The 14,508-nt window shown below is 38.5% G+C and overlaps 1 protein-coding gene and 1 pseudogene across 2 annotated transcripts in view; both read left to right on the top strand.

Moving 5' to 3' along the window:
* The window catches only part of Cntn5 (contactin 5), a 1,240,814-nt gene that overhangs the window by 709,321 nt on the left and 516,985 nt on the right, over positions 1-14,508 (top strand).
* On the top strand, positions 1,985-2,796 carry LOC148003941 (prohibitin 1 pseudogene; annotated as a pseudogene).

Below are 14,508 nucleotides of genomic sequence, written 5' to 3'. Positions count from 1 at the left end.
GAGTCCAAAGACCCACTGGACCTACTGTGTGTCAGACTTCAGTCAATAACCCATTAATCACTTGGCCTTTATAAGTCCCTACCTTAAATGGGGAGGGCCACTGTGGTTTTTGAAGTCTCCAAGAATCAATGTCAATTCAGAACCTATATGCAATAGACCCTGTGAAGGCAGACTGATGCCTTTCCACCAGTGCACCCTTGTACAAATTTGTATGTCTGTCTGGGGAAGAGATGGAGACAGGCTACTAGTTAAACTTGTAGGTATTTTGTTACGGTCCTCCCTCAGAGGAATCTGCCTGTCCCTTCTTCCTTCAAGAAGTTCTAGGTCTGAAAACTGCCTCATGTTTGGAAAACACAGTCAGCCTGTTCTAACCCTTACAGATTAGGCCACTGTAAACAGTACTTTCTTTATTCAACCCATTACAATAAGAATTCCCTTGCTATTCCAGTGCTATAACCTGGCCCCTGCTACCTTAGGGCCCAATTAAGCCCACTGCATTCAATTCATCCAACTGAGTAGTGGCATCTCTAACCCTAAGACCTGGCACTGGAAAAGGGGTATCAACAAAATTCCTCTAATGTGTTGGTGCCCTTCTCACCATTTTTCATCTCATAGGATTTGTGAAGGTCATGTCTTCTGAGGCTTCCCATTGTTGAGGATTATGTGTCACACTTATCCACTCAAGCATTGCCATTTCCCTGAGCCTCAAAATCCCCTCATCGGCACTAAGCCAATCAGGCATCCCAGATTCCTTTTCAGTAGGCCATCCTTTGACAAAAGCTTGAGCCAACCACACAAACAAATTTTTGGCACCCTTCGTATCTGTATAAGCTTTTGTGTGAAACCTGGAATCTCTACTCTGAAGACCCATATCAATAAACCGAGCAGGAGCCAGTATTGTGTTCCTTCCACCATTATGCCACAGCCTTAAAGTCCATTCCCATACACATTCCCCGTACATCTGCTTGAGTTAACTAGCAAGGTCATTAAGCTCTTAATAATGTAGCTTTCCTCTTGGTGGACTACACTTGCTACCTAGCATTGAGGAGCCTGTTTTGCCTGAAGTCTGGTTATAGAGCTAGAGGCAAGTATTAATGGGCCCTGGGGGACATCAGTATTATCTTGCCTGGCTTTTCCTTCAAAGAAAGTGACTGCTGATTTAGCAGATAATGAAAAATTGATTTTTCCAGTCAAAGGTGAAAAAGACAGTATTTCATGGGTGAGGGGGTGAGGACATCTTTTGCTGAGGGTGGAGAGACTACTTCCTCAGGTGAGATGATCCCTTGAGAATCTGAGGGTTTAAAGTTCTCAGCTTCAATGGGATCCTCACGTACATTCCCATCCCAAGTTACAGGATACCATTCTCTACCAATTAATGCCTGTACTTTAACCACCAGCACCCTCCAAGGTTGGGACATGAATTTTTACTGTAATTCAGACAACCTTATAATGAGGGCTTCCGTTTGATTTTCTGAAACTTAAGCTCTGTGGCAGCTGGAGAGAAGATTCTCTTTCAGGTCATACTTAGAAACTTTTATTCTGTTTATGTGGATCTTGAGTCTCAAATTTAATCATTAAATCCACTGCTGCCTATAACCATATTTGAAATGTTATAAGTTGTTTAACTTAATCACAAAGCTTACTCCTATTCCTTATCAATTTATATAGATATTCTAAGAGCAACCAAACAGCATTGTTTTCCCTATTTTCCCACTAATTATCAAAAGTTTCATATACAGAGTCGCCAAATCCATTGCCATTCAAAATTGGCGAATCAGAATAATAAAATGCATCTATCTCCTTAATTTTGAAAAAAATAATTCACACCATGGGATTTTAGTCCTCTGGGTTTCCAGGAGAAGCTTTAGTACTTGGAGGTGTTGTCAAATTGCAAAACCTATTCCAGGTACTTAAAAGATTTCTCCTTGAATTCACGTGGTCAGCACAGGGAAGACAGGTGTGAGTGGAAGCAGCAGAAGGAGTCATGGCTGCCAAAGAGTCCAACGGAAAGTTCAGCCTGGCGTTAGCAGTTGCAGGAGGCTTGGTGAACTGTGCCTTATATAACGTGTATGCTGGACACAGAACTGTCATCTTTGATGGATTCTGTGGTGTATAGGACATTGTGGTAGAGGAAGGGACTTGCTTTTTCATCCCTTGAGTACAGAAGCCAATTATCTTTGACTGCTGTTCTCAACCACAGAATGTACTGGCCATCACTGGTAGCAAAGACTGGCAGAATGTCAACATCACACTACACATCCTTTTCCGGCCTGTGGCCAGAAGACTTCCTCCTATCTATACCAGCATTGGAGAGGACTATGATGAGCGGGTGCTGCCATCTATCACCACAGAGATCCTCAAGTCGGTGGTGGCTCGATTCGATGCTGGAGAATTGATTACTCAGCGAGAGCTGGTCTCTAGGCAGGTGACCCATGACCTCACAGAGCAAGCAGCAACATTCGGGCTCATCCTGGATGACGTGTCCCTGACACATCTGAACCTTCAGGAAGGGGTTCACAGAGGTGGAAGAAGGCAAACAGGTGGCTCAGCAGGAGGCAGAGAGAGCCAGATTTGTGGTGGAAAAGGCTGAGCAGTAGAAGAAAACAGCCATCATCTCTGCTGAGGGTGAATCCAAGGCAGCTGAGCTGATTGCCAAATTGCTGGCCAAGCAGGTGATGGCCTGATGGAACTGCGAAAGCTGGAAGCTGCTGAGGACATTGCTTACCAACTCTCCCACTCTAGAACATCACCTACCTGCCAGCAGGGCTGTCGGTGCTCCTCTAGCTCCCTCAGTGAGGCCAACCAGGCCACCGCCTCTATCATTCCGGAAGACGCCTTCCTTCTGCCTCATCCCAGAAATCACTGTGAAATTTAATGGTTGGCTTAACATGAAGAAATTAGGGGCAAAATCACTTCAGATCTCTTTTTAAAAAAAGATTTCCTTATAATACTTCCTTTGCTCTAGAACAACCACCCTGTACCAAAAATCCAAAATCTCTATTAGTCAGGGTTGTCTAGAGTAGCAAAACTTATAGAATGAATCTCTCTCTCTCTCTCTCTCTCTCTCTCTCTCTCTCTCTCTCTCTCTCCCTCTCTCTCTCTCTTTCTCTCTTTCTCTGAAAATGACTTACCATCTATGGTCCAGCTAACCCAACAATGACTAATTATGAATGAAAAGTCCAAGAATTCAGTAGCTGGTTGCTCAGTCCATGAGGCTATATGTTTTGGCTGATCTTCAGTATATGCTAGAATCCCAAAGAAGTTCTTACCAGCAAAGGAATGAACTTGTTAGCAAGGTAAGAGCAAACAGACAAAAAAAGCAAGAGCTTCCGTCTTCTATGCCTTTATATATAGGGTCCCAGCAGAAAATGTGGCCCGATTAAAGATACCTTTTCCCAACTCAAGATCTGTATTTAAGACATGCCTTTTCTTACGTCAAATATATGGATTAAAAGTGGACATTACTACTTCAAATTAAGCAAAAATCCCTTACTGGTGTGTCCTCCATTTTTGAATTTTAATTAGTTCCAGATATAGTCAAATTGACAACTAAGAATAGCCATCACAAAGTCCTTGGGAGGAAGCAAGCCATAGGGATGGTGTTTCCTTTAGTCCCTTAACATGTACAATTTAAAAAGATACTAACCCTACATGGAGAAAGGCCAAGACTTTAATCACTAAAGAACATGGGGAAAATGAAAGCAGGTGACTGACCTGTCAGTGTTAAAACGCTGTTTAAGACCTTAGTTCCTAACTTCAAGGGAGGCCGCTCTTTATTTAGCTGTCCATACTTCATTTCCCTTACTATTCAATTTCACAATTACACAGATCAATCTTTCCAGGTACTTGATAGATTGCCATCATTGATCCTATACAGAGTAGGTGAGAACGAGGGAAAAAAACCCGCTTGTAAACCTGGCTCAGCACTTCAGCAAATTTCTCCCATTAAGTGTTTATATTGGCAGATGTAAAATGTGTTTTGTTGGTTTGAAATGGTTCCCCAGTGGAAATATATTGTTGGGCATCCCCTTGCCCGACCTTTTAAATGTTTTAATTACACAGTAGTAGCACAAAATTAAGGAAAAGTTGCAACTTTCTAATTGCTCCTGGAGCTCCCATGAGGATTGTGTAAAGAGCCTTTCTACTTCTTTAACCTCAGAAACATCAATAAATATTTCTGATGTAAGCTTATTATTTGTTCTTTTATAAAAGATGTGATATCCATTTTTCATGTAGAGCATCTACAATGGTGTGTTGCCGTTGTTAACTGATGCCGTGGTCTTTATCTCGGCATGAGAAGTAGGAGAACTCCCAGACTGTAGAGTAGTAACTTGCAGAGCTGTCCGGAGCAGCAGCCTTCATTTTAGAGCATCTTCTACTGATTCTACTGCTTGACAGAACTTGGTGTATTAATAAAGATGGAGAAAAGAAAAAAAATCTGTCACAAAGTTAAAAAAAAAGTGAGGGACAATCTCTTTTTAATACTGCAGGTATGAAAAGGGACCAACATCGCCCAGTTTCAACTTGCGCTGTTCTTATTGTGTTAACCTGAGTTAATCTTCCATTTATATCGTAGGCCATTTCATTTCATTAGTAAACATTCATCAAACATCCTGGCACCACGTTAGGGCCAGGGGACACTCAAGAATGTAAGGACCCTGCCTCTGTGACTCATCAGAAAAGGAAATCAGCCAAGGATGTTTTGCACTGGAAGAACGGTGGGTCCCTTCATTGTGAGAGGTTAAAACAATGATCAGAAAAGCACCATGAGAAGACACGAGAAGGATCTGTGGAGGCTAAGAGCTGCAGCTCCTTTGAATCAAGTATAGGTGACAGAGGCGTGCACCTGGGATAGAGCATGTGACCATTGTGTACAATGACCTGACTGGACTTCCAGCACTACAATTGATCATAAAATGTCATCAGTAATGGCCAATATCACTTGGAAACACTTGAGTTTCAGCTCAAAAGATTCCCTATATGTATGTATTCTTTATATCATTTATTCGTAAGTATTTGCCTAATGTGATATCTGGAGTTTGTCTTTGTGCATTCGGCTAGTAGTTTCACAGATTCATGATGTAAATATGCTCTGTATTCCTTGATTAGAAATATGTCTACCATGTGCGTTCCCTATGTAAGGATGTCCTTTCCTTCTAACACTGTTGCCTAATGACTGTACTCTGTCTGTCTGTCCTCCTGAATCCTTTGTTGATGACTTATAGCTTTAGATTATTTCTGCAGTCTAACCTATAACTCCATTTGACTCATTTTTATTTGGGTCTCAGGAGACATGGGTTATCAAAGCTTTGTAATGTAGTTCAACATCTTGCTTATTCAAGCTTTGTTCTTCTCAGGAGTGGTCTTTCCACTCACAGTTGTTCATGGTTCTATGTGGATTTCTGTACCTTTTACTGTTTTAGAAAAAAATCACTGGGTTTTTCATAGTATTTGGAGATCATTTTATATTGCTTTGGGTAATACAAATATTTTAACTACTTTAAGTCTTCTAGACCATGGTACAGGACTGTTTCTAGTGTGTTTCTTTCTAATACTTTCACCAGTATCTTTGATAGTTTTCAGAACATAGATATTTCACCTACCTCATTAGTTTATTTCTGAACGTTTCATTTTTATTTATGTTACTAGAAATAGAATGATTGTCTCCATCTCTTTTCTTATCTTCTTTTCTTTCTTTCATAATTGTTACTAAGATATAAAACTACTACTCAATACTGTGCATTTACTTTGCACATGAAATATTGCCATGATGAAGAGAAATAGAATGGATGGCACTCTACCATTTCTGATCTCTAATGAAATGCTTACTGAATAAGATATTATCTAATATCATGTTACAATGTACTTAGGGAGTAGATGATTCTCTTTTAAAAGTCCTAGTGGCTTTCTCCAGTTTTTGTAAATGTGCAGAAACTACACAGAAAGTGATTATAATAGCTGGTTATTAAATGACTCAAGAGAAGCACCTAATTTGCCACTTACTGAACATCACCATTTTAAAATATATTTCATGTTTCTTTTTGTGGATGCACCTAGTCTGAGATTAGTTCTGATAAAATCTAATAAGCAACTTCAGAAGAATAGAAATGATGATTTGTAGATATTAGTTTCAGTTTATTGAGGAAAACAATTTCCATGCAAACATGAGGCCCAGAATTTGGATCCCTAGACATCATGTAATGGATGTGTTTGGCAGCCCTCCTGTCATCCTATTACTTAGGAGGCAGAAAGAGAGAATTCCTGGAGCTAGCAAACCTGCCAGACTAGCTGAAGTGGAGAGCTACATGTTCAGAGAAAGATCAAGACCTCAATATTTACAGTAGAGAGTGATGGTGGAAGATTTCAAATATCATCCTCAGACCTCAACATCCAAGCACATATATGCTCATGCACCTCACACACATGCATGCACGTTCACACACACACACACACACACACACACACACACACAAACTCACACACTGTCTCTTTCTGGGACAGAGAGATACACAGAGGTAACAAGAGCAGATAGATAGAGGTAGAAAATCAAATGTATGTATCATACCTCACTACTCATAGCCAATGGATTTTCTCAACTGTGTGTCAAAAGGATAAGTACCCTATATTCTTTATTCAACATACATGTTTGATATAAATCACATTTATTTTAATTACTTATTAAAGTACTTTACAATGGGCATAATTTGTGGCCACTGCAGAACCACCACCATTTCTACCGTGTCCAGTTTTCTTCAGTATTAAATGTAGCCATGTAAATGCTTTGACCAAAGGTATATGAAAATCTTGCTAACAATTTCTGCCCTTAAACCCATCATAAATTAATTTTCCTTTCCCTTTCCCTTCCTATTTATTGAGATACGGCAGAAACTGGTCAGCACACAAGAAACCCAGTCAAGGAGAACAGCAACATAAACTTCAAAGCTTCTCTGCTTTTTGATATAAGGAGAAAAACAAATTTTGATTCATGTGTCTCTATTCACAGTAGGTTAAGCCCAAATGCATAAATCAATTCTCTTAATTTGTAAAGATATCATTTAGTCATGACATTGTACACACACACACACACACACACACACACCCCACACACACACCCCACACACACACACACACCCACACACACACAATAGGCTTTGAAGCATTTGTATAATAATATTCCAAGTTTCTTCACTGCAAAATATTTGATGTTTTTAATATGAAGAATTAATATCCATTCTAACTCTAAATAAGAAATGTTTCTTTGACAGTTTGGGAAGGGAAATTTGATGATCTCAGTCACATCTCAGCGACTGTTTTAGATGAGTTGCAAAGCACAGCTTATAAATATCTATTATAGCAATATCATAATTTCATCACAATGATAGACTTCTGCACAGTTTTTATGTGCTGCAGAAGTCGTGCATCTGAAGTTTGAGATATTTCGAAAAGCTGTATCTGGGAGCTAAGAATCACCTGTTTCAGTCAAAAAATGGGTAAAATATTGAATCACATTTTCCCATGAAAAGACTACATGTTGCTTAAATCTAACTGCACCATAGATCTGTTTCTTAGAAGACAAGACATGCAATAAGTAAAATTAAATGGGCACATTTATACTTGTCCAATATACAGTAGTTTTCTAAACATAATCTTTGAAGAAATTCCCTCTTCAAACATGAGAGATAGGATGAAATTTATATGTATCCTTTTTCATCTTGTTGGACTCTTTTGTGAGCAATCTGTAGCTTGGAGCATCTACTTGTGCTTTTAGAAATGCTGTTAGGCAATGTAATTTAATGGTTTGGGCTATCAAAGTTTACAGTAGAACTGGCCTAGACAAATCATTGTGCCCTTTCAATTAATTAACCAATTGAAAATAGCCTCTCAACTTTGTGTACTGTTGAGAAAGTTAGGTGTTTGTCTCTCTTAATTATAGTACAAAGATGGTGTGCTATTGTATGATGAATCTCCTTAGTAACTTTGTCTGCTCAAGAGAAAAAATGTGTATTTAAATGAGAATTACAGCATCTATCACCTCTAAAATGATGGATTTTTGTGCTGGTCAATAATTCTAAGGAAGATTTTACTCATATTTCTTTTTATGAGTTTTTCAGTAGTGTTAAAAGCATGTGATACGCATACATATTATACACATTATACACATTATAACATCCCGATTATTTGCAGAATAATTGAGCATATATATTCACAAACATACATACACATATTCACACACATTTTAACATCTCAATGATTTGTAGATATACTTTCTTAATTTTTTCTTTTCAGCAAAGAACATCTGCTAGTATTTGAATCTCTATACTTGCAAAAATCTTAAGAAGGCCTGGGGTGTATAGTTCTGTGAGTAAGGTCCCTACTGTGTTCATCCTGAAGGACAGTGTTCAGCTCCCTGGCATACATGCCAAATCTAAGCACAGAAGTATACATCTATAACCCCAGTTCTATGAAGGGCAAAGACAAAAGAATCTGTTGGTCATAGGAGCCAATGTTTCTAGCCAATTGTAGAACTCAAAGTTCTGTGAGAAATTCTTTCTAAATGCCTTAGTATACAAACTAGTGGAGTCTTTAGTTTTGGTTCACCTATATTCTATTACTCCCTTTCCCTTATCTACCTGCCCTCATCCAAGATTACCCTTTACTTTCCAGTACTGTGTGTTCTTTCACAGCATGATACTATCCTACATTCTATATTTTTAACTTAGATTCCCAAACTATGTGAGGTAGAAATTTCTGGTTTCTTTGGAGAGACAGTTGTGTCATGTGATGGATTTCTGGAAATTGTCATATGAGAGGATGCTTTCTTGTGATAGATACATGGGAGGATGTTTTGTTTAAAACAGACACATAGTGTTTTTCTACAAGCTGCCTGGGAAAATGGCATGTGATGTTTTGCTATAGTAGACGTGTGAGAGAACATGTGATGTTAGGAAATGGTGTAATTATAATACCACAGATACTGGACAAGAGAGGGGCATTAACTTATTATTAACTTATTGTTAAGTCTTCAGTGGGCTTTGCTGAAGCTGGTCTTCATTGATGACGCCGTGGTATTGGTTTGCCTTACCTTCTTTGTTGATCATGATTTGTCATAACTTCATAGAGAGAAACACACCAAAGAACTTTTCATAATATTCCAGTGACGTCTTGCCATTTCCTGGTACTTGGGCAGATTGGTAGAGAAGCTTGGTTTCTTCTGGATCACGCTCTCATTTCTGATTCGTGAATGGTGTTTGGGTGTGGATAAAGATACCACTGCTAATTTATGTCAAATAAACTGCTGATATCCTGGCAATGAAGATGGGACTACCTCGAAAGAACTATTTGTAAACAGGTCCACACCCCCCTTTGCCCTATTAACTTTTCATTTCCACTACCTCTAGTGGGTGTTGGGCTGTAAAGGAGGTTAAAGCATTTAAGAACCCTTATTAAAGTAGGTTTTGAAAAATCTAAGCGTACAATTATAGGTCACTAAGTAGCTTCTTCATACATACTTCATTTTGGTTAAGCTCTCCATGGCTACTCCTTGTTCTTTCCTGCATGAACTCTTAAGTTTCCACTATTTCCTACTCTGACTCCATTTCAACTGTATTTTACTTTTCTCCTCTTAAATGCACTACCAATGGCCCATTTCTAGTTTGCCAGCTTCAATTTGATTTAAAATAGGATTCACATAGTAGTGTAAGAAAGAAAATGCAGCACTTGTCTTTTTGGGCCTGGTTGACCTTACTCAGAGTACTTTTTCCAATTTTATCAATTTGTCTAAAAACATTTATTTAATTTTTTATTTATGGCTACATCACATTTCACTGTGTATATGTACTACATTTTCATTAATCATTTGTCAATCAATGGGCATATAGGCTGATTCTATCTTATAGCTATTGTGAATAGATCAGCAACAGACATGGACATGGATGAGTCTCTAGAGGAAGATAAAAAGTCCTTTTGGATAGGGAACAGAAGAACTTAAAAAAGATGATGAGACTGGTGGAATGCTGTTCTGGACATGGCATGGCTGCCATATATATGAGCCCACAGCAGCTGTGGTCAGCTGGACAGGATAAAGCCAGTTAAAAATTAAGCCTGAACCGGGATGAAATTTCATGGCCCTATTTATAACAGAAGAGCTGTCAGCAGTTGATGGCTGCTGTAGGAGGGAGAATCACTTTTCTTTAGTGCTGTGGCCTCTAGGAGACTGGCCATCCCTAAGTGAGTGATTCTACATTCATTTTCACATGTGCAGTGGATTGAAGAAATAAATACATAAATATTTCAAAGAAGTATATGATGTTGGGAGAGAGATAGGATGAGATCTTGAGGGAAATCTGAGTGACTGAGTGAGGGGTAATATGATCAAAACACATTGTGCACACACACACACACACACACACACACACACACACACACCTACACAAGACATATACACATCCTTTTAAACATTGGTCTCTGTGTATAGAGATGGTTCCTTTGGAAGATTTGAGTAGTATGAAAAGCTCTGGTCAAGGGCTAGGGAGATGGATCAGCAGTTAAGAGCACCATCTGCTTTTGCAAAGGAGCTACATAGGTTCAGTTTCCACTATTTCTATGTAGTTCAAAACCATCTGTAACTCTAGTTTCACATAATGCAGTGCCTTCTTCTGGCTTCCATATGTACCAGGCATCCGATGGTGTACAGACATCCATGCAGACAAAACACCGGTAAACACAAAATAAATAAATATAGTTTAATTTAAAAATAAAATAAATGAAGGCTGTGTAAAAGAGGCTCCACACAGCCAGCTTTGTTTTGCAGTTTTGTTTATCTGACTGTCAACAGGCAAAGCATGTGTCCCCTTAGAAAGACACAGCCTTCAAAAACTCATAATGCAAGCATAGAGTTCCAGGTCTTAACCAGACACCTTGTGATAGCCTGGTCTTAGAATTCCAGCTTCCATATCTAAGAAATAAATGCTTATTATTTTTTATAATGACTCAGTCACAGATAAACTATTACAGCAGCACAAGGACTAAAACAGCATGCAAGAACAGTTCTCTCCCTGATATCAAGAATCAATCGAGTCTATTCTAAAGTGTTTAAGCAGGACCCTTATGCCAATTCTGTCATCAGTGACATGTGCTTTATGATGTTTGTAGGGACTTGTGCAAGGCTCATGCAATCCCAATATTTCACCCAATTTCTACTCTTCCCTTAGGATCCACCAAGCACACACTTCAAATGAACTTTTCTCTTATTTCCTCTAGAGTGATGTCAACCTTGTGAAGATATCCTTTGCAAGTTAAACATCATTAGTAATCTATTCTCATGACAAATAAGCCAATTAATTAAGAGATTAATAGGTAGCCAAGTATAGATTTTAAAATACCATCAAGCATTTCTAGAACATAGGTAATTACTTGAAGATTAAAATAAATGACAAAACCATGAAGTAAATATCTTAATTCGATTTTATTTCTGCTCTCACATAATAAAATATATTTAATACTTCTACCCATTATATTACTTTGACCTGATGGGTATTTATTTTGAGATTTCTATATTTTCCCATTTATAAATAAGGTATTGCTCAACTTCTAATATTATAATTAAATATTTCTACAAGCATGTTCTAAGTTCTTATTAATCAGTGACCAATTCAGAGCTTTACAAAGCAATACCCAAGCAAAACCAATAACCTGGGAACTGCTGGCCATAAGTCTACTTCAGTCTCAATGAGAAGCCAACTCTCAAATAAAGCAGAGTAATAGAGCAGCTCCCTGACTTGCTCTCCTGGCTATTGCATATTCATTTGTGTGAGCATATCACAGAGACAAATAGACACATGTAAACATACATAAATACATGCATGTGCACACATCATACATGAAAGTCAACATTAATATTAAACTGAAGATCTTAGAATCAGGTCTTAGTCATGCTATGTCTACACAATGCAGTGTAGGACACAGGAAGCTCAGGAAAAAATCATTTAGAAAATCAGCATTCAGGAAATAAAAGTGGAAAGTCTAGAACTGTCTTACCTATGAAATGTACAACTACATTTTGAATAGACCCTGGACTAAGCCAAAGACTGTGTGTGATAAACCCCACCATATATAGAGAACCAGCAGCAGAGGAGAAGCAAGGGATGTGCAGAGCCTGATTGGACAGTCCAGCTCTAGCCTATCAGGTGGCTCTTTTCTCACTAACCCCACAAAAACGTATAGCGGGGAAGGAAGGACCAGGGTACCCTGCATAGGGAAGCAGATGCCACATTCTTCTCTTCTGTGTCCCCAGGGTCTGCTTTGTCTACCTTTTGCTCAGTAACTTATTTGTGGTACTCTGTGCACAGTTCTAGATTAAGTCAGGTCAAAAGCACAGTCTCTATTTTTAATCAAAATTAGGATCCCAAAGTTCACCAAACAGAATCTCTCTTGGCTGTAAAATTTTTGAGTGTGTCTAAAGGTGGACAAGTTCGGGGAGGATGTGGGAATGACATTAATTTGAGAAAAAAATTTGTGTCCTGATGGATCCTTAAATAACTTTACAGCCAGTGTTGTGTGTCATTGGATGTTATATTGTTTCTGTTTCATGTGTTTGACAATAATAGGAAGGAACTCTTTAACATGGTAGGGTAGAAGGGATTTCCAAGAAGAGATATGCCATTTCTAATCTGATCAGAAGGCCCACAGTGTAGCTCACCTCTCCAGAGTCCTTTCTTTCTTGGGTTGCCTTTTAGACTTCTCAACTTCATCATTAAATTTTATAAATTTATAATGTTAAACCGTTCTGTTCATTTCCTCAATTTCCTAATTTTATTTAACATGCCTCTATTTTTCAACTTCTTGAAAAGTTTCTGAATTGTGGAGTTTTAGGGTAATCAAAGGTTTCCTTTGATCTGGGGCCTTTTTGCCTCTAATAAATTTGGATTTTTTATTTAGGGTTAGGGTATCCCACATGGTGAGTCCCCCTCCCTCCCTTCTTCCTTGATCAAATTGTCTATGGGTCCACAGCAATGATTTGGGCTCTAGCCCTTTCCATGAACTTGGAGACCACTGAATTGTTAATTGAGTAAGTGAGGGCACATCAAATTTCTCTACTTTTTGTGGTATAACACTTACTGAGCGACAAGTGTCCCAAGGGAGAAAATGGGAAGGCTCTGCTGTGGACAAAGCATCACAAAGAAATGGAAATATGCAGCCTATTCCTGGGGGACAAAAAAGGAATTAAAACAAAACAAAACAAAACAAACCCCCCTCAACCTAGAGTTGTTACACTTCCTTTCTGTCGCCCATGGGCCCATCCTTCAAACTGAGCAACTCACTGGTCAGGTGAGTGTAAGAATAGATTTAGTTATACCACAAATTGTCACAATATCTTATCAAACGATTGTACCAGTTTATCACCATTACCCTCCAAGTATGAAGGAGTCCCCATTGCTCTGCTCCCTCACTGACTTCCGTGTATTCAGTCTTCCGGATTTAGTTATTCATATAAAGTGCTATAGTAATCTGATTTTTGAATTGAAAAGTCCACAGGACTGGACACTTTTGATTTCGACACTTGTCATCCTTACATTTCATTTGGTGACATGTATCTAAATGTAATGCCCTTTCTTTAAACAATTGAGCTTTTAATTGTCAACTTTTTGATGTTCTTTCTATATTCTGGATACTGGTCCTTATAGATATCTCGTTGTGCAAGCACTGTGTGCTGTTTATAGCACTCTTGTCCTCTATAAATGTTTTTCAGTTTCTCTCCTCCTATAGTTTTTGGTGCAATTGACCTGGGAATTCAGACCAGAGACAATTTTAGTCATATATTTCTAATTTGTCATCTAACTCTGACCTTTAAAAGTATATTGTCAATTGTCATTCAAATAGTACCAGTTAACTCAGATAATGATCATAGAAATAAAAGCCATCCAATGGTTAAAAATGCACAACTAATAAAAAACTTATTGCTTTTCAAAAAGACTTTGCATTATGCGGTGAAAAGAAAATGTTCCCCATTATATTAATAATATACTGGTAAGTGCCAGTGTGAAATTATCTAGAAAGCACAAACATTTCCTTAAAGAGGCTAAGCTGAAGATAGCCAGGAGTTGGATGGTTTGTTGAGCTTTCCAGCTGTCAGAAAAGAGTGTTATGTGTAAAATCCAAGTGTCCTGTTTCATCCCCTGAGGACAGTAGAGTGACACCAAGCAGAGCTGAAGGAAGGATGAGAGTGAGCTTTGGATTGTTTGCCCTTTTTCTCAGGACTATCTCCCTGTATTTTTTTCTTTTGATGCATCCCTTCTAAGCCACATAAGTAGTCACAAAAATTGGGGGTTATTTGCATAGATTAGCATAGCCTTTCCGAGGCCGTTTTCTATTCTTTTTCTGCCAATATAAATAGCAGTGACTATTAAAGTGTGACGAAGCTTAAGGAAGGGTAGATTGTGCCTTGTCACAAATCGAAGCTCAGTGGACGAGCCAAAGACATTTCTTTCTGTGAGGATCACAGAAAATTGG

This window comes from Rattus norvegicus, chromosome 8 (assembly GCF_021556685.1).
Source record: "Rattus norvegicus strain SHRSP/BbbUtx chromosome 8, alternate assembly SHRSP_T2T, whole genome shotgun sequence".
In the NCBI taxonomy this organism is placed as follows: Eukaryota; Metazoa; Chordata; class Mammalia; order Rodentia; family Muridae; genus Rattus; species Rattus norvegicus.
Note: the sequence above shows the minus strand (reverse complement) of the source record. Positions and strands in the feature narration are given on the sequence as shown.